The following is a 20,769-nucleotide window of genomic DNA, read 5'->3' on the forward strand; positions in this document are numbered from 1 at the left end:
GTTTTCTATTATTTGGCCAATTAGATTATTGGTATGATTTAAAATTTTGATTTCATATGAATATGTTCAAAAAAGTATGCACTATAAGCTGGTTTTAAACAAGATTTGAGAATTGAAGATATTTATATGTCGCATTGATATATAAAAAACATAATTTAATAGCACACTTTCACATTGTTTATAGGGATGAATTAAGATAACCTTGTACCGAAGATCAGTCCATATTATTAAGGATATAGTTGAAGATTTCCTGGCCAGGGTATTCGGAGCTTCGATGTCCTGGAAAGCCCTTTCGGCCGTGTTGTTCTTGTTGCTTCTGTTGCTGTTTTTGTTTGGGGTCGCGCTCGTCGTTTTGTGAGTGCAACAGACTTGGCTTAGAGTGGATGGTCGGGGCTGCCTTTTTTTGGGGGTGGGCCAGAGTGGGCGGCTGGGTGGCCGAGGGAACAAAGGAAACCCTTGGCAACGCAGGGCCAACAAAAAAGAAGCAGACACAAAAAAATATTAAGAAGAAGATGTGGCAGCAGCTAGATGACGAAGAAGAAGAAGCAGAAGCAGAAGAAGAAGAAGAAGGAGAGGAGAAGAAGGAGCCGACGAGGACGAACGAAAAGGGACGAAGTCCTGTTTTGTGTGGGTGGAAAATTGCGTCCTGTGGGCCGTTTGTTTTGCTTTCTTTTTTTTCTCTGTTTTGGGTGGCGGGTGGGTGGTGCAACATAGGCTGAGTTGTTGTCGCCTTTTTTGTAATTTTTTTTTTGTTTTTCGTTGTTTTTTTTTTTTGGGATTTTTTTTTGGAGTCAATGTCTGGCACCAGTTTATTTGAGTGTTTCTCGTTCACGTTCATCGTGTCTGTGTGCGTTGGTGTTTGTGTGGCGACTGCGTGCAGACAGAAAGGACTTGAAAGCCACCCACCACCCCCTGCACCACTGGCACCAGCTACACCCCGCTTGCACCATCGCCCACCAATGCGTTTTTTGCGCCTGAAAGTCGCCGCATTTTCGATTTTATTGAGCAAACAACGAATTTCCAAATAAAAACAAAACCAACGATAAAAGTGCAAAAAAAAGAGAAAAGTGAAACAAAAACTAAACAATTCGGTGTGGGGGTGGATTTTCGCAATCAAGTTAACTGTTGGGGAACTTGCTTTAGTTTAAAATTTTTGCACCTACAGTTTGGCAGTCATGTGATCAAGATCATTAAGGGTTGCAAGGAGTTCACGAAACTGTAGAAGATCACAATAGCACAATGGTGGTCAAACTTTACTAAAAAATTAAAGTGAATGTAAAACTGTAGATACCTTTGTAAGTTAATTAAACGAAGGCTACCATATTAAATATCGTATTGGATGGAAACTTATTTAAAAAAGTATATTAAAATAGTACAAATTCTGTTAACATCGTTCATTTCCTCTTTTAAGCTAAATTTCTAAGCTCATGAGTTTCAAGCCCATATACATTTTGAACAGTGTTCTTTAGATGTCAAACTGCAAGTTCGATCAGAAAAAGAAATGTGATTAATCACTCAGCAGAACCCTACCATCTATTTCCAAAAAAAAGGCGCGCAACAATTTTTTTGCGAATCAATTTTTGTGCCACTCAATTCTTTTCTAATTTTTTTTTTTGCAAACTCAAAGCTTGTTGAGTTATCTTTTAGCGCTGCTTCTTCCCCTTTTTTTTTGCTCACTTAATTTATGTATTTTTTTTTCGCATGTGTGCGAATTCTGGGCAAAAAAAATAAAGCGGATCTCTCGACGAGTGAAAGGGACGGGAAGCGGGGAGTGCGAGTGATAGAGAAGGGAATAGCGAGAGAGAGCGGCGACGCAGGTGTATTTGTGTGCGGGAGCGCGCGCCGCTGATAAAAGCAAGGGCAAAAAAAAAATTCGCAACAAAAGAGAATTTGCAAACACGAAGAATTCGCGAGAGCGACTCTTATTTTCTTTGTGTGAGTGCTTCGTTGCGTGGCCTTTTCGCTTTTTGCAACATGTTGCGAGCAACATTTATTCGCAAAAAATTCGCATTCGCGATCTCTCTTTCTCTCTCTCCTTGCGAAGCTCTGACCAATGCAGCTCGCAGTTGTGTGCGTGTTCGTGTGTAGTTTCTTGGTTGCGAATTTTTTATTTTCTTTTTTCCTTTTTTTTTTTTGTTTGCTTTTGTTTGGAGTGTAGTGGACGACTGCGCTGTCCGCGTCGCTGCCGGCGTCGCTGTCGCTTGTTGTCGTTGTTGCCCCGCCGCAGTTGCCAGTTGGTCCGTTCATTCCGCTGTATCGTTTGCTCCTCGTCGCTTGGTGTGTGAGTGCAAAAAGCGCAGAAAATCGCGAAAAAACCGCTAAAATTCGCACTAAAAAAATTATAAAAAATTACTCGTTGCAAACTGTATTTAAATTGGAATTAATTCACCAATCGGTCTTGAATTTTCTTACATTTTTTTTTACTGTTTTCCCACCAAATTGTGCCAAAGTTCAAAAGAAAATCGTTGCGAAACTTTCGTGCGATCACCGACAAAAATCTACCTACCCCTCCTCTCTTTCTCCACGCTCTCTCTTTCGCACTACAAAAAATTATATTTATTAAATTTTTCGGTCCAAGTGTTTCAAAATATTATGTTTCCAAGAAAATTATAAATATTTCTGTGATTAAAACAAAATCTTTCATACAGTTGTGTAATTGAACTATTTTTTTTTATTAAGCGCTTTTGCTAACCAAACTCAAATTCTTATCTAGTTGTTTTAAACTTAAAATTGGGTGTTAATTCCAGAAAAATCTATTGGTAATCCTCTCTACATTTTAAAGAAAGTTAAAATTTTACTCGTCGCCAACATAAATATAAATTTATGATTATAAAATTTGCATTTGTTTGAGTTATTGTTTTAAGCTATAAAAACATTGAAATAAATGCAACTTGTTGGCAGAACGCTTATTTAATCTATTATTTCTCCTGACCAAAAAACGTCAACGTTATCATTTTTAATATAATAATTTGTAATCGATTTGTTCAAGAACATTTTGAGAAATGCAATTTAGAAACTATAACTACATTTAGTTTTTTTTTTTTTTTAACTCAATATATTAAAAAAATGATTTAAAATAATAACACAAAAAATTTGTATGCTTGATAAACTGTTTTTGTTTTTATATATCTTTCGTACATAGAAAATTCTAGAAAATTGAATTTGAATTTTTTTTTAAGGTCTTCGAATATCCTGGAAAACTTTACCATTCAAAAAATTTGTTTAAATTACACAAGTTTTAAGTTTTTGAAGAAATTACGTTTCGAAAATATGCAGGTAATGAAAAGGAAGTCCTGGAAAATCTTAGACTATTTCCTGACTCACTTGCCAAAATAAATTGATCTTGAAATTGGTCGGGGCGGACTTCCACTCAATCTTGGCCAGAGTTCTGTGCGCTCTCTTTTGGCCAAAAATTTGGTTCTCAGATGGCCAAGAGAGAGAGTTTTGCGAACTGCAAGAGCCACCTCTGCCGCTGTCGGCGTCGCAGTCGCCACTAGCAGCGCTGCTCGCACACATGCAATGCGTTTTTCACTCTTTTTCGGCCTTTTCGCTCTTTTGGCGAAGTTTTCACTCGCGAATTCGAGTGAAGTTGCGACCGCTTCTTCAGCTTTTTTGCGTTCTTTTTTTTTTGCATTCTGTGTGGTGTGTGAGTGTGCGAAAGTGTGTGTGTGAGTGAGTGTGGTTGTCGATGTGTGTGTGCGAGTGTGTGTGTGCTGCTGCTGTCGCTGCCGCTGCTGTGCTGCTGCTGCTGCTGCTGCTGCTGTTGTCGTCATCGGCGGTCCGGCAACGTAAACGAAACGTATCGAAAACGTATTGAATCATAACAGATCCGCACGTTGTCGCGCACGTACGCAGTCCGCGGAAGAAAAGCTACAGCTCTCTCTCTGTCTCGGCTAACAAACACACAAACACAAAACACACTAACTGCAACTGCAACTGCAACACAACAACAACCTGCAACACCGAAAGCGGCAACAGCAGCAACAACAACAACCAACAACAACAACAACACTACGCAAAACAACAACCAACATTCAACATCCAAAACACCAATCACATAAATCATCCAATCGACAAAGTCCCCCTTTTCCTGTGTCGAAAGTAATTTCTTAAAATCTTTGCAATATTTATCCCTGAAACATCCTGAATATATCTAAAAAAAAATCCTTTTCGCGCCGCGTAAAACATGTATTTTTTTCTGGTGCCACACAATTTTTTTTGAATGGAAAATATCACAAGTGAAAACAGCATCAACTATTTTTGATTTTACACAAATCTGCTGTTTCTGAAAAGTGCCTATGAAAATGTGCCTACAAAATGCCGGAAAGGACAGAATATATTTTTACACAGTTTAGTCTTTTAAGAAGAAGGATTTTTATATGTTGTGTTTTCTAAGGATCACTTCAGTGCAAATACAAATTTCCAAAGGACATAACTTGGATTTTATTTGTTAGAAAGCATGATTGTTAAAAGAAGAATTTGTAAATTTGTGTTTTCTAAGGATCGTTAGCGTTTGTAACATACTGTTTCAGGAAAACACAATCAAAACATCTTTTAAATGCCATTTTTGTAGCTAGAAGTTATCAGTGCAAAAATTTTCTCCCCCATTTTTTAATTTAACCAATTTTTAAATAGGCAAAATCAGTAACAAAAAATAGTTTTATCTTGGTAAGATCCATTTAAGAGTACATCAATATTTTTAAAGGATCAACTAAAAAGGTTGTAAATTTGTGCAAGTATTTGAAGTTCACCAACTATCTAAGAATGAGTAACGACGTCAGGTTAGCAAATGCCGACGGATTATTAAAAGCTTTTCTACTTTTTAATGTGTGTTCAATTCAAGTACGAAACACGGACTTTTTTTCAAACTTGTTGTTCAATGTATCTGCAAAACATCTTTTTTTTTATTATGTTTGTGGTTAAATAAAAAAAGTGTAGTAATGAAAATCTATATAAAATTAGAGTTTGGTTGGATCTCCTGCAAATCCTACTATTTTGATATTTGTTGTGGTTTAAAAAATATAAGCATATATATGTCATCTTTTAAACATCAAAGAGATCACTCGAAAAACAATTGGTAAACAGTTCAAGGAAATTCAATACTTAATTTGTTTGTAAAACTATTTGTTGTACAGTTTTTTAAAAGTAAATGTGTTGGATTTTTGAAATGCTTCCAATTTTACTAACATTTTCTTATTTTTTAAATACATTTATTTTACTTTCTGAATATTATAAACTAAGCTAGTTGAAGCGAAATTAATAACATTGCTAATATAAAAAGTTCTAAAATTAACCACGTTTTTTTAATTTGTTCAAAAAAAAAAAAAAATCTTTAGAAAAACTAAAAGTTTTACAAATTCTTCTTAAATTGAGCTTGAAGGAATAAATACTTTGGAAAAACCAAATTAGATGGTATCCTTGAGGGACATTATAAGCATAAAAAGATTACAAAATGCCAAATCCCACGCGGCTTAAATTTTAAGGAGGATCTGTAAATAATGTTGGTAAAAGTCCTAAGATTTTCGTTGGCGAAACATATGGCAAACGGTGTTTTCTGAATGATATGTTGCATTCAGCTAGATTACGCATACGCCGCGTTGTCCACTGCGAAGAGAGCGAGAAAGAGAGACGTGCACTTTCTGCGATTGAGTGAAAGAGAAAAGTCACTCGAGAAAACGAGCTGCATTTTTGCTCACGAAGCGCGTGCGGCGCTCATAGTTCACACACACACACACACATAGATAACGCTGCAGGGGCACCCGCACACACAGACATGCACACACTGTTCGGAAAAACGAAGCATCGCTGCCGACTGCGCGCCGACTGCGCTGCCAACGTCGATGCTCTTTGGGTGTTTTTGGGCTTTTGGCCAGGCTTTTTGCTTTTTGGCTCTGTCGGCTTTGGACTTTCGCAGAGATTTCACACGCGATGCGATTGCAGTTCTTGCAGACACTTTCATACGTTCGTTCGTGTTTATTTTCGTTAGCCTTAGCCAAAAACATCTAAATTGCAAATATTCCGATATTTTAAGGATATTTGAAACACTTAGGGTTCTTTCGTTCTCTACTTATTAATTTTTTTTTGTGGAACACTACGCGCGCGTTTCTGTGTTGTGAGTGTTAGGAAAACACGATTTTCGAACAATAGGTCCTTCATTCATTTGCGTTGTTTTTTTTTGATTTTTTTTTCGAGTGCCTTGCGTCGGTTTAACAAGTTTCTTATATTTTTCCCCCAGGCATAAACTCAAACATAACAAAAATGTTTTATAAATATATTATTATCAAATAAAAAAAAAAAAGAAATAACAGCGAAAAGTTTTTAAAAGTCAACAACCAACCAACAACAACAACAACAACAAGAAAAAAGCAAGAAAATCCTTAAACGTAATTTTTGTATTTCAACAATGCAACAACCACAACAACAACTACACCTACAAAAGAGGCAACAACTAAAGCAGCAGCAACAACAACAACAGCAACACCAGCAGCAAAAGCAACAACCACAACAACCAAATGAAACAACTCAAGTCGGCTTTCCACGTGTGTGTGTGTGAACAACAACAACAACAACAACAACAGCAACAGCAAAAACAACAACAACAAGCTAAGAACTTTAGAAAAACTTACAACAACTTTTTGGACTTGGAGCATTTTTCGAAAACTGAAAACCTTAAACAAAATCCCCCGCAATTATTTTGTGTTCTTTTTCGTCGTCAAACATACAATTTCATTTAAACAATAAAAAGCAACAAAAAAACATGCTCTAAGGTTGTGTTAAGGAAAAGTTCTCCTATTTTGCACCTTAATTATTATTTAACCAAAATTACAACAATTTTTTCCAAGTGAAAAATTTTTGCGAACCGCAACTATAGCAAAAAAAAAGAAGTGGAAATAAACAAAAGTCAAATTTAATTCAATGAAAACATCAAGTGCAACATCAACCACAAGAAATTCATCAAAAACAACAACAACAGCAGCAGAAAAGGCAAAAACAACCAAAACAACAAAAACGAGAACAACGTTTTGAAACTGCGGTGTTTGGCGTTTATGGTGAGCTTTTTAACTATTTTTGAAGCATTTTTTTTGGTTTTCGCACTTCTTGATATTATTAAACACCGAGTGCCACTCGATAATAAAAGTGTTAAGTTGGTTTCGGTTCGGATTTAGCCATAAACGGATTTGGCAAAATGTGTGAAGTGAGAGGAAAGGAAAGTGTTAGATGGAAACTTGTTTGAAACATTTTTCGGGCTCAATCCGTATTTATAAATTAAAAATAGAAAATTGCTATGTAAAATCAGTGAACTCAAATTGCATTGCATTGTTTAGTTAAACTCGGTTTGCTTAAACTTGTTGTTTGTAAATTGTATATTTCAGTGGTCATAAAAATTGTAACTATTTATGTATGACTTGCTCGCGATATTAACAATTTATCCAAAACTCAGTTTTTCTGTATTGAGTTGCTCACTCCATTTTGTTAGTCAACTTTTCTTTTGGCGACGACTGTAGCACTTCCCGTTTGAACCGGATGTGCTTTTAGAGAAATTTGCTGAACGTTATCAAATATGTAAAATGGAAATGCATTTTTCTGGGCCACAACAACCGGCAAAAAAAAATGCAAAAATCGACGAAAAAACCAAAGAATAAGCCAATCAAGAAATTTGCAAAAAGAAAAGCGTTAACTAAATGCTAAGTCAGTTTTAAAAGTTGCCAGCAAATAGAACCGGGAATAAGAAGCCTCTGGAACTTCCGGCGCCACCAGAGGCGCCAATTTTTAGTTGATTTTTTTTTAGCTTAGTTCATCACAAAAATTGGGAATATCAATAAGATAGTCAATTCAATTAAACATAAAAAACTTTCTGTGAAGTAAGCGTTACTTCTTGTTACACAAATTCACAAATGTGAATAACAAAGCCTTTAAAATATTATTTAGTTTCTGTGAAGTGGAAATACGATGCACAAATGTTGTAACCAAACATATATTAGCTTGCAAATAATATACAATTGGGTTTTTGTACTCTGCATTTTTTTTTTAAAGATAAAGGACCAATCTTAAATTCTAATTTGTCTGTCTACTTTTTGTTCTCTGGTAAGAAACATTACACTGCCTTAATATGCCGAAACGCACTGTCTAGCTTCTTCGCTTGTCTTATCCCCATTCCCATCGCTGTCTCTCGAATTTATCGCAATTATAAATATTTATAAGAAATGTGTCCATAAGAATATTATTCCCATTCCGCTTGGTGGGGGGCTTTTGGCTCCGTCTCTATGGATTTTTTTTATGATTTTGATGTCTGCTAAATTTTTTTTTGCAATACGCAGGCGCAACAATGTTGATTGAAAATTGTTAAGCGAATATTCTAAAAAGGCTTCTGCGTGTTGTAAACGGTCTTTTGCCATTACCATTTCGTTTAATTTAAGTTACATTTTCGTTTGCAAAAATTCATTACAATTCGCGTAATTGCGTTGCCTTTGTGTGGTTTTTGTTTCTGTTCCTTTTTTTATATTTATTTTTTTGTTTTCATTTATGTGCAACAGTTTTCGTTTGTGTGTTTTTTTTCTAATTATTTCCCGCGAGTGTGAGTGCCTGTGAGTGCAACTAATGAGCAACTGCCGGTCGGCTTGCCAGCGGCTGAAATTATTAACTCATTATGGGGTCTCGGGTGTTTTAAGTGCCTCAAGTCAGCCTGTTTTGTTTCGTTTTTTCCCCCTGTTTTTTTTTTTTTCATATTTTTTAATGGCTTGCGTGCATTTTTTTTTTATTGGTTTGTGCATCTTTTTTTTTTGTTTTTGGTTTTTGCAGTTGGCGGCAATTGAATAAGGTGCAACATTGTTGGCGGCCGGATTCTCTCGAATAAATGAGCAGAATTAATTGAAATGGCCCAAAAGGTAAAAAGTAAGCGAAGATATGAGAGGGTTGCTTTGAGCCCAAAGTGCTGGTAATTGTTTAGTAGGTTGAACAACCATTGATTAATGGCGGTTAATGTGCTGAAAAATTGCACAGTTTCACCTGTTGTATTTAAGTGTTAAACACGTTTTTTAATGAAAACTGGCACAGCAAATAAGGTGTTTTTGCATTAATAATATTTTTTAAAGAAGAAACCTAAGTGTATGAAATTTTTATGTACGTAGAGTCCTTGGTATAAATTGTAGGGGACATTTGTTTTTGCCAGAAACTATTTATTTTAATATTCAAAAATTCAGGCGAAGCTTCAGAGATGTATAAAAATAATGCCCATGGCTTTTTTCGCTAGTGCCGAAAAGCCCATAAAAATATTGGATATTCTATACCCAAGCCGTATCAGACTTTCCCCAACCCGATTTTTGGCGCTTGGCTTGCCGTAGTCTAGACAAATCAATATAATCCAGACGGCAAATGGCCAATATAAAAAGAACTACATATAACAAAAATATTACGCATACGCCCGGCTGGATTTTTCGTGCAACTGTCTGTGGCACAAAAAGTGCAGCAAATTAAACAAAATTTTTAGATTTCCTCAACAAGTTTTCCTCTTTTTCTGCCTGTCTGGAATACGTAAATACATGTACATATATATACATATACATATATAGGGATATATATATATTTTATATAAAAACGTCTATATTTGCATTTGACAAAATAAGTGCATGGGCGCAAAGAACGAGTCGGCGAAAGAAGGGCAACAAAAAATTCCGTTAAATGTTCCAGGACACGGGAGCAGACAGAGAGGGGTATACGAAAATGGGAAAGAGACGGTCATAGGGGGCGGGGAGAAAGAGACGGGGCGACCGAGGGCGAAAGTAAAAACAACAAGCAGGAGGCAAGGCAAAGCTCGTGGAACTTGGTTGCGGTTGCAAGGAAGCAAAGGAAGGAAAAAGGAGGAAAAGAGCAGGAAAAGGGGGGAGGGGGTGGAACAGAAAAAGGGGGTTAGACAGGCGGTGCGCGGAGGGATCTGGAAAAATAGGATGTGAGCTGGGGAAAATGTAATTTGGCGGCGCTTTCGTTTTTCGTTTCGTTTCGTTTCTTTTCGTTTTCGCATTTCGCCGAAACTCGCACTTCAATTAATCAGACGCTGCAGTCGCCGCCGACGTCACTGCCCCACCCCACCCCACTCCACTCCACTCCACCCCACACGCCTCTTAACCCCCAACCCTCACCCCCCTCTTAACCCTTGTCCGCCCAAGTGCAAGCGCCGTCCTTTTTCTGGACTCTTTCCCTCTGTCTCTGTGTGTGTTTCTGTGTGTAAGTGTGAGTGTGTTTTTGTGCAAGGACCTCTCGATGCACACTCACGGCTAAATATATATATATATATATATATATATAAAGATATGTACGTAACATTTCTATATATATATACAAAAGGGGTTCAAATTTTCAGCTTCTTCTTCTTCTTCTATGTCGGGCTCGTGTTTGTTTTTGTTTTATTTTTTTTTTTTTTTTTTTTTGGTAGCCTGATGCAGCTTTTGTTGGTTTCTTTGCTTGTCCTGGGTTTCTTTCTTTTATTTTTTAGGTTTTTTTTTTTGGCAATTTAGCCTCTAAGCTTGCTGCGTGTGTGTGTGTGTGTGCGGTACAGTTGCGTTTTCTATGCGATTAAGAGTATGCATGTCGGCCGTGGATTTTTATGTAGCACACTTAAATGGTCCGAATGGGCGATGATTTCGGGTGATTTATCGTTGTTTTGACACGAAGAAAACATTTTTAAAATGGGAAAGTGATCAACTAAATATATCACAAGTTTGAGAAGGCACAAAAAATGTAATCACATTTATTATAAGTAAAATATTATATGTAGAAGTCGACTCATTTGTAAGGAAAGTTTTCGAATATAGTTTTTCGATTTCAGTGTAGTTTTAAGCTTTTAGACTAAAAAAGATTATGACGAAACATTACACAAAAGAATATCATAAAACACAAAATTTTTATTTGAATTTCTGGACATTTGAGGATTTTTGTTGAATTGGTGTTCTTTTGTTTTAATTTTTTTTGTATATAATCTGGACTAACCTGAAAGTTTATACATCGAAAAAGTCAAAGAACGCCTCCACGCATTTACTACGTGATCGTCATTAACCCACGGATGGCCAAAACTTTAAGTCACATTTAAGAGTTCGTGTTTGTGTGGAGGTCCGTATCTGTCTTCTCTATGAAAAGCCCCCTCTGAGCAGCCCTCTTCCCGCCACTTACCACTGCTTCTTGGCCACCACGATCCTTGTCTCCGCTGTTGGCTACCGGTTTTTCTGTTCCCCCCACAGATCAATTATGATATAATTATCTTTTGCACTATTGACAGCCAGCAAAGCAAGGGGCCTACTCAGTCCGTCTCTTTCGCACCGTGTGCGTCCGTCTCTTTCTGCGGATAAAGTGAAATGCGCGCATGCGCACAAGTGTTGCTTGTCATTATGTTAATTGCATTTAAGCGCCAACAACTGAAGGCTCCAAAAGAGGAAACGAGCACACACTCACACGCATTTGTAAGTCGGGGAAGAGAATATGGGGCTCGAATCGAATGGAATGGAATGGGATGGAAAGGGGGGGAAACTGGCGAGAAGCTTTTATTATATTAACTTGCTGCTGCATATAATTGATGATGATTAAATCAATGCTACCGCAATGCGCCAGCATCTTCCATCTTCCTGCTGCCGAGCGACCCCTCTTCACATCTTCTTAAAAGCGTGCTCTTCTCGTTCATCTGGCGGTCGTCGTTCCCTTCCACATTTTGCCTTTATTTTTGCACAGTTTCAGGTTTCGTCATCATCCACACGTTTTCTTCTACTTATGCGTTGGTTTCTTTCTTTCTTTTTTTTTTTTTTTTTTTGTTTGCATCTGCTCTTTTATTATGTAATGGTGTGAGGAAACCTCAGAGTAATCGAAGCTGAATTCTTATAGGATTAACATTGAAATTTAGTTAATAGTTACTTACTTTCATAAAGGAATATGGTTTTCTACTGACAGAGGCTTTATCTAAAATAAAAGCTGGCTTGATCTGCTTTCCAAAACTGGACAATATATTCATATTTCTTCAGCGCTTTTTTCTGTAATTTTTTTTTGTAACCCTTCGAGACGATTTTGGACCCTAAAAAGCAAACGGACGCAACAGAGAACCAACCCCAACAGCCGAAAACCCAAAAAACGCGAGTGCAAGAAATGGGAAAAAACGTCAGTGAAGCCAACGAGCCATGGAGTTCCCCTCTTCCTTGGGAACATAAACAAATATATACATACATATATATATATATATATATACATTTTTTGATATATATTGAGATATGTGAGCACATATATGGGTATATATTTGTGCAATTTATACACCTGACCCTGTCGCCGTTCCCTGCTCCGTCTGTTTGTTTTCGCTGATTATCTTTGGCGTATTTAGAGCGTAAAGCGTAGTCAGACAAACAGCCAACAGACAACCACACACACACACACTAACACACATTAACACACGCACACAGTTGGCCAAAAATGATAATGATGGCCAAGGAAGCAGGAACCAGGAACTGGCAACAGGGAACAGTGAAACGGGTCCAAGGATTAGCGGTCTTCGCTCGAGGGGTTGTCGTTGCCTCTGAAGAAATGCCGCGCCGAAATTCAAAGTGAAATTGCGTTTATATTTTCGACAAATTTCCATTGCCACCTGCAGCCAAAAAAAATTAAGGCACCACTTTGAAAGTTAGCGATCTGCAAAGAAGGAAGATTTTGAAGATGGGATAAGAAAAGAAATAAAAAAGCGGAATAACAAAAATTGGGAACAGAACGCATATTTACATGAGCAATGAATACAAAGTGAAACTGATGTTTTAAATGAACTTATAATTATTTAAATATAATTATGTATATACATTACATCATAAAATAAAATAATTGCTTCCTAAGATTATAAATATTTTATAGATATTTTTGTATAACCTTTTAAGCAATTTTGCAACAGATACCACCCAAAACCATCAATCGGAAAAGGCGGTCCTTGATCGCAGACGTTGGCTCATTAGAAATTCATTTAAATTCGACCATGCAAACCCATCAAATGCAACGCATCAAAGTTAAGCTATAAAATAGAAAACAGCCAAAAATAAAGAAAAAGAAAACGAAAATTGCCAAAAATGAATGCTTGAACTCGAATGAGGGTAAAAATTGCATAGCTCCCCACGTGCATCGAGCACTAATGCAAATACAACCCTGCGGCATTTGGTAAAAAAAGCTTATTGCCAAAAAAAGAAGCAGAGAAAAGAGTAGAAAGAGTGGTGGGAAAAAAGGGGTCGCAAATGAGGGGGATATTTTTTAGTAGGGGGTGGTGGTGGGAGGTCTGCGAATTATATTGCACAAAAATAAAACGAAGATGCCGCCGCCAGCGAATGCAGAAAGTAAAAGCAGCCACCAAAAAACAAAAGAAAATCACTCCAAAAAAACCCGGGCTTCAGGGGTGGAGGTCCAGGGGGTTTTATATTCGTGAAGAGGAAACCCTTCACCACAACGATGACGATGACGACGATGACGACGATGATGATGATGATGGTGGCACCATGAGAAATATCAACACCAATTTCGACCCGCTCAAACTTACTCTTTTTTCTCTCTCTTGGTTTTATAGAATTTTTTTGTGTGTTTTGTCCCAATTTTAACAACCTCCCCCATTTGGCAACCCCAACCCCTCGAGCTGGTGTGCTGCAATGCAGTGCATGTGTTAGCCTCACCCTTAACCTCAGATCCGGTAAACCTCAGCCCTCAAAAATTAAGCTCTTTCATTTTACCCAATTTCAGTGTGCGCATACGTATCCTTAAATTTAAAAGGACAAGCTTAGTAAATTCACTAAATTGCAAGGTGTTTTTTGTTTTAATCATATTTTCCAGAAATATAGAATTTTTTCCTAATTGTAACACTAATAATGAAACTATTGAAAACCCGATAAACAATTCAGTGGGCTTTAATTAAACCAATTTGCAAAGAATTTCAATAGCCTCCAACTGCATTCGAGACCTTAGAATCCACTTGAAGCATTGCGGAAATCTGAGTGCCGAAAAAAAATGCTAACCCAACCCCCTTGAAAAAACCACCCAGCCGACCCCCCTTCCATCCACTTCCATGAACGCAGCAGAATTCAGCAAAACTCAGGCAACACATCAAGTTAAAACCAATATAATAACATATATAAAAAGAGCACAGTCTGTCTGGTCGCCCCCCTCCCCCCCATCATCCCCCCTTTACCCCCTTCCCCTTTTCTGGCGGGGCGCCCCTGGTTTGTAACACATTTTCGTGTTTCGCTCGTGTAGCGTTTTTCGGTGTGTGTGCGAAAAAGGGTTAAACAGGACGAAACAGGACGAAATGTTACCCCCGCCCCTCCTTTGCTCAAACCGCCACTTCACATTTTATTTATATATTTCACTTCTTTCATTCTGCTTCTTCTGCCTACTTTTTCGGGTATTTTGTATATCTCTTGCAGTTTTTTGTCCTGTTTTATTTTGAGTCCTTCCTAAGGGTATTTGCATTTTTTTTTGCACTCAAAAATGCCGAATCGGATTTAAGTACAGCTAAACTCTTTTGTGATCCTGAAATTTGTGTTAAATGTGTATTTGAATTACGATATTTATATTACAAATATAAAAACAACATTTTATGATGCAAAACTTTGCTTTTAACGTTCGTTAGCTTAATTTTACTTAAAAACTTAATAAATAATCCATTTTGGTCAGAATTTTAAGTTAGTGTATTTCCATATTCGATTATCCGACTTCTGCCTCAATTTTAGTTTTATTTTTTTTGGTAATTTTTGGCAATTCGGTCGCCTCTTCTTCTTGCCGCTCGTTGAGTTTTTCGGGGTTGGCTGCAATTGCATCCTGACCCCTCTTCTTCTTGCTCCTGTGCGTTGTGAAGTGGAACGCGTTGGCCAGGTCTCGAAAATGTGTGAAGAGGGTGGGGGGTAGAGCGCGGGGGGTTGCGGGGGTCTCTGCTCATCAGCCATCATCATCAACATCATCAGAAGGGGAGGGAGCCTTTTTACTTTATTTTGTTCTCGTTTTTTTTTGGCATTTTTTTCGCGCTCGTTTTCCGTGTTGCTGCATTTTGGTCTGGTGTTTTTTGGGACATTTTATTTGTTATTTGCTGCACACAAACTCATACACACACACACATAGACGTACGCACTTCCGGAAGGAAAAAAAAAACAGCCAAAAAAAAGATATAAAAAGGATACATTCGGAATGGGAAGTTTTAAATACTCTTTCCGGACGATCGATGCGCTTTGGTTATGCAAAGAATTTATTTTTTATTTATTTTTGTATTTGAATCATAAATTGGAAATGCAATGCATTGAACTCAATAAAAATAAATTATATCCCTAGAATGTCTTCATAAATATTCATATATTTTTAAATTATATTCACAACCAAATATAAATTTATATACCCTTTTTGTAAGATTTTATTGCTAGTAAGCGATAAGTTTATCGTCTGCCTTGGTTGCTAATATTTAATATATACGTTTCAGAATACTGAGCATAGAAATCGTGCACCTTGACAGTATTTAGATGCTTCTGTTTTTAAACAGAACCCTTTAGTAAAGGGTATGGGACAACTTAAACGGGAGAGTTTATTAGCCCCCGACGATGACGACAACGTTGACACAGGCGGAGAGCAGCCGGCGTCGTTTTGCCGTTATCGCGTCCATCGGACATAACCGAGGACAACATGGCAGTGCCGAAAAGGGGGCAGGATCAGGGGTATATATATATATATACATCCAAAAAAGGGGGATGGGGCGACACATGTTCCGTCCGCTTTTCGTTGCGTTTTTGGGACTTTTTCGCGCACTTGTCGCCGATGCGAAATGAGTTCTTTTTTGCAGTCCTTCGTTTTGCATCTGCCACCTTTTTCAAAAAAGGGGGGTCGATCGAAGGGAGGGGAGCGCGGGGGTCCAAAGGACTCGCGATCGAGGGGTATCTCCCCTTCGAACCCCTCTTCAAATAATATAAAAAGTTCTGAATGAAAGCCTGCTTTCTCTTTTTGCTTGCACAATTAATTTGATGAAGTCTTAAAAATATATTTTAAAAATGCGAAACAAATTGTTGTTTATTGAGCAAACAAACCAAAAAATGTATGAACACAAAACAGAGATTAAACATAACCATTGGCTTTTAAAAAATTCTTCATGACTGCATTTATCCTCTGAACTTTTTAATTAATAATAATTATATTTATTTACAAGTCGTTTGATTTTATACAGCAAATTTTCTTATTAAACAAATGGATCGAAATTTATTGTCTTGAAAATACATATGTTTGTTTAAAATATATTATATATATGTGTGTTAGTTCGCCTTGTTCAGTCCAAGGTTTATCAAGCCTGTGTTTCCCCAGTGGATGTTGTAGCTGTTGATGTGACAGTTGAGACAAATCGACTTTGACAGGCGGCAGTGCGCCAACAACAACAATAACAACATCAACAACAAAGAAGGCTTATTATGACGTTTAAGCCTTACGACGATGATAATGACGTTGTTGGTGATGAGCGGCTAAATTGCACCTTGCTGCATTTTTTTAGAGGCAAAAGATAAATAAATGGTAGAGCAGGTTGGTTAAGAGGGATCAAAATAGGCGGGTTAAATGGAAAGTTATTTAAAGTGAACATAAGTAAAATAGCTAAGTCTGCGAAAATATATTAAAGAATAATATTACAAAACAGATTTATATATTTCCCAAGTTTTATTTATTGCCCCTCACTTTCTTTTAAATCGTTCCTTTTCATTGCAAGTACAAATGCAGACAAAGATTTCCCTTTTTATGAATGTATTCCCTACATATTCCTTGCATTTAATCAGACAGTCAAAGGACAGCAATTGTTTGGCGTTTGCAAGGCAGGATTTTCCCCCATCTAATCCCATATTTCTTTCTCTGGCGGATTTCTTTATCCCTTACGCATTTCAGCCACTCGGATTTCCCTATTTTCTTTTTTTTTTTTTTGTATTTTTTTTTTTTTGTTCGTACCCCCTGTCACCTCTGGGAAAGTGACCGCAGCGAAGGCTTTTGGACTGGTTAACACTTGATTAGTTGTGTCACCGGCAGTACAAGCAGTGCACTGGAAGCCGAGTTCCCTTTTAGTCTTTCGTGCTGCCAAGGACGAGGTCCTTTTCCCCTTCACCCCCGCCGGCGGCTTGTCTGTCTGTCTCTTTCGGTTGCGTCTCTGTTTTTCATGTTACTGTCGGCATCATCTGCTCTCGGGGGCAGCGACATGAATGCGACGCACTTCGACGACCTTTCATTATCTGTGCAGCCACCTAAAGCCACCCAGCCACCCACTTCCCCCTTCCCTTCGTTTTTAACCAAGTTTTGTTATTGTTGTTTGTGAGCCTTTGTCAACAGAAACGTTGTTGTTGTTGTTGTTGCTGCTACTGATGCTGCTATTTGTTGTTCTTGTTGTTGCTGTTGTTGTTGCTGCTGCTGCTGTTGCTGTCAGCAAAGAGGAACCCTTTTTTGAAAATTGCGTGAGTTAGTTGCAACGGCAGGAGAAGCTGCATCAGCGACAGGATCAAAGGAGCCCGTCCTTTTTTTCGTGTTTCCTTTTCTCCGCGATTATTTTGACAGATACCCTCATTGGGGGTTTTTTAAATTTAAAGAATTGCCCAGTAACAAAATAATTATGAGGGAAATATTTAATAAAGTAATAGAAAGAAAGTTAATGTGTTAAATTAAGTAATAGGGCAAAGACATATACATTTATGTAAATTAAGCTTGCATTACACTTTTTATTAGAAGTATGCTTGCAGTTAATCAGAAAATAGGGAAAATACATTTTAGAATATTTTTAATTAATAAGATTTTTTTTCTTAAGTTTGAGGGTATTGAAATCTTCGTTTTTTGGCCTGAACTTTCCTTTTGATTTTGATTTTTTTTTTGTGTGCGTTGTAAGTTTCTTTCTTTTTGTTTTTGCCTACTCTTATATTTTCTGTTAGAATGAACTTCCCTGCGGGTCGCAAAAGGAGAAGTGCGTCAGAAGTGCACTTCAACTGGCAGAGGGAACGCAATGTGCAACAAAAGTGTCCCGACCAGGACCCTCCCCCTCTGCCCCCCTCTGCCCCCCTTCACCTCACTCTCTTCCTCTTCCCGCCTCTTTGACGTCATCGTCTTGGGCTTTGAGGTCCTTTGTAGTTTCGCCGACGCTCGGCGACTCGGTTCCTTTGGCATTGCCTACTTGTAGGCGCACTAAAATGCGTTTATGCATAATTTTGTAGAGGGTCGAGGCTCAAGGCCCCCCAATTCCCCCCTTTTACCTTCCCCTTCCGCCCACTTTCCTACTATTTTTGCCATCGCTTTGACATTTTCTAATTGCAGTGGCACAAGGCTGTGCGTCATAAATTATTATTAATTATTTCACTAAGCTAGCTCGAAAACAAGCCCCTTTTCAGTACACAACGAAAATTTCGAAATTGATTTGATTACAGAAATTATTTTAGGAAATATTTGGGAAAGTTTTATTAAAATTGAGGATATATTTCCCTATAAGTTATTTATTTGTTGTTTGATGAACTGAATTTATTTTTTGGATAACTATAGTTCTGGACACTTTTGGCATAGTTTTGTAAATTAAATACAAATTTTCATAATGTTATTATTTATTTTTTTTTTAAACAGTTTTTCTCCATCAATCACGGGTTGAGATTTTTCTCGATGTTTCAGCTCATTGATGCCACCACCCCTCATTATTTTTTTGTGTGTGTTCCACATATCGATTGCATTTGGGTAAATGCCCAAGTGGCAAACCAAACACGAGATGTCAAAGGGTTAAGGGATGGGGTTTTTTGCTAAGAGGCGGTTTTGGGTGGGGGGATGTCGCCTAAAATGCGTGCTTAAGTGTGTGCGAAAAGAAGGAATCAAACGCACACACACACACACAAATACACACGCACGGGAAAAAACTCGAACCGCAAGTGAGACATAACTCAAGGACCTTCAGGGGGGATGACGGAGGGGGTGGGAATGGGGGAAAAGCGGGGAAAGATTATGATGATGAGGAGTCCACGCAAGTTTCTTTGTAGGCCTCTGGATGCCACTCGACTTCCTTCCCCTGACTTCTCTCGAAGTTATCAGCCGAGTTGAAAGGGGTTCAACATTTTGTGGCAATTGGAATAAGGAAATGCAATGAAGCTCTAAATATAATTAGAAATTCTGTGCATGTGAATGGAAAACTTGTTATGTTCGAATAAACATTCTAAAAAAGGTTAATTTACTAGATTCTCTAATTCTTTTCTGCTTTTTTTTTGTTATCTTTATTTAAATCTATCAAAGCATGAAAAAAATTAAGACTGCTGACCAGTGTTGGTTAACTTGATCCAGTGGCCCCACACATAATTCGCTCGCATTTTCCCCCAACTCCGGCTTGAAATTCTTGTGAAGACGAATTTGTTGATGATTCTCGTTGCATTTGTTTGATATTCGCTGACACTGAGATTTCAGTTTACTTAAGGAGTAGGCGGTATGAACCAAAAGGGGGCGGGGAGGGGAGGGGAGGTGTGGAGCGGTGCGGTATCGTCTCGGTTTCATATTCGCTGCCCGCTGACGTTGACGATTTGCTATTGTAACTGCAGTTGCAGTCGATGCACCGAAAAAATGTATTTAAAATAAATTTAAGAAAGAAACAATTTATAAATTCTTTTCTTTATAAAACTTTCATTGTATAAAACAAAGTTCTATTATCTATCGTGAATTTGTTAACGAGACAGAGACTAATAAACAAATTTTAATACACACAAATATTTTATGTAAATATTTCATAAATTTCTTATATTAATAATATCTTTTTTCGGTGTATTGCAATTGCGGCTTGCCTTGTCTTCTGTTTTCCTTTTTTTTATATTATTTTGTGTTTCTGTTTTTGCCTATGTGTTTTTCCAGGAATTCCGTCACTGATATTGCCATATGCAAAACAAAAAAAAAATAATAAAAAAAAAACACAAAAAAAGCCACACAAAATAAGTTCGTGAAAAAAGATTGCTGCATTTTTCACAACGTCATTTTCTGGAAAATAAATGCAGAAAGAAAAAATTATTGTTTGTTGTACAATAATTTATGCAAATACTGCAGACGCGTTCAAGAAAAGAAACTTTATAATTATGAAGCGGGGTGCCGGTCAAAGAAAGGGTTCTACAAAGGGGGGTTTGGGGGGTCTGTCATTCAATCATTCCGTCCGCCAGTCAGTTTGTCATTCTTGATCGTTGTCTCAGAAAATCGAGCTTGTAAAGTGGGCTAGTTTTTTTTTTTGTTGGTTCCACCTTACAGAAAATGTAACTCTGTTAAGAAAATGTTTATTAACAATTGATTGATTTTAGTAAAATATAAATAAATTTCTTTAACAATTATTTTCTTGTTTATGAGTTCATTTTAAATGACAGCTTTCAAAGTGCAGAGTTGACTCCCACTTTTGATTGCGGTTGCAGCTCGCTGGAAAGTTTGTTTACCTCTTTGACTTCCTTAACTTGTTTGGCATATTTTATATTTGTCTCGTTATGGTATTTACCCCCCTTTACCCTTTCCCCTTCGCCCCTTGCATATAAAACACTCTCGAAATGGAGAGATGACGTGACATTTGTCCGTTTATCCCTCGGTCTCGCCCCGTCGGTCGATTGCCGCCGTCTAAAGTTTCATAAATTCAACGAATTCTGTCGCCCAGCCAGCCTGAAATCAAACCACAGCACAAATAAAACTGAAAATAAAAAAGAATTTCTTTGAGCTCTAAAAATTCTACGTTGTAGGCAGTAAAACAATACAAAAATGATAACGGTTTTTAAAGTACTTATTGGGCTT

At 37.5% G+C, this 20,769-nt stretch overlaps 1 long non-coding RNA gene across 2 annotated transcripts; it reads left to right on the top strand.

The window, feature by feature from the left end:
* Positions 1 to 3,838: 3,838 nt before the first annotated feature.
* On the top strand, positions 3,839 to 6,445 carry LOC122320903. 2 transcript variants are annotated; one of them, XR_006245906.1, is made up of 2 exons: positions 3,839 to 4,101; positions 6,236 to 6,445. It is a non-coding gene; the product is annotated as an uncharacterized LOC122320903 (long non-coding RNA). The 2 variants fall into 2 exon arrangements; XR_006245907.1 differs by lacking the exon at positions 3,839 to 4,101 and adding an exon at positions 5,404 to 6,112.
* Positions 6,446 to 20,769: the final 14,324 nt, after the last annotated feature.

The sequence above is a fragment of the Drosophila ficusphila genome, unplaced genomic scaffold (assembly GCF_018152265.1).
Source record: "Drosophila ficusphila isolate 14025-0441.05 unplaced genomic scaffold, ASM1815226v1 contig_197, whole genome shotgun sequence".
NCBI lineage: Eukaryota > Metazoa > Arthropoda > Insecta > Diptera > Drosophilidae > Drosophila > Drosophila ficusphila.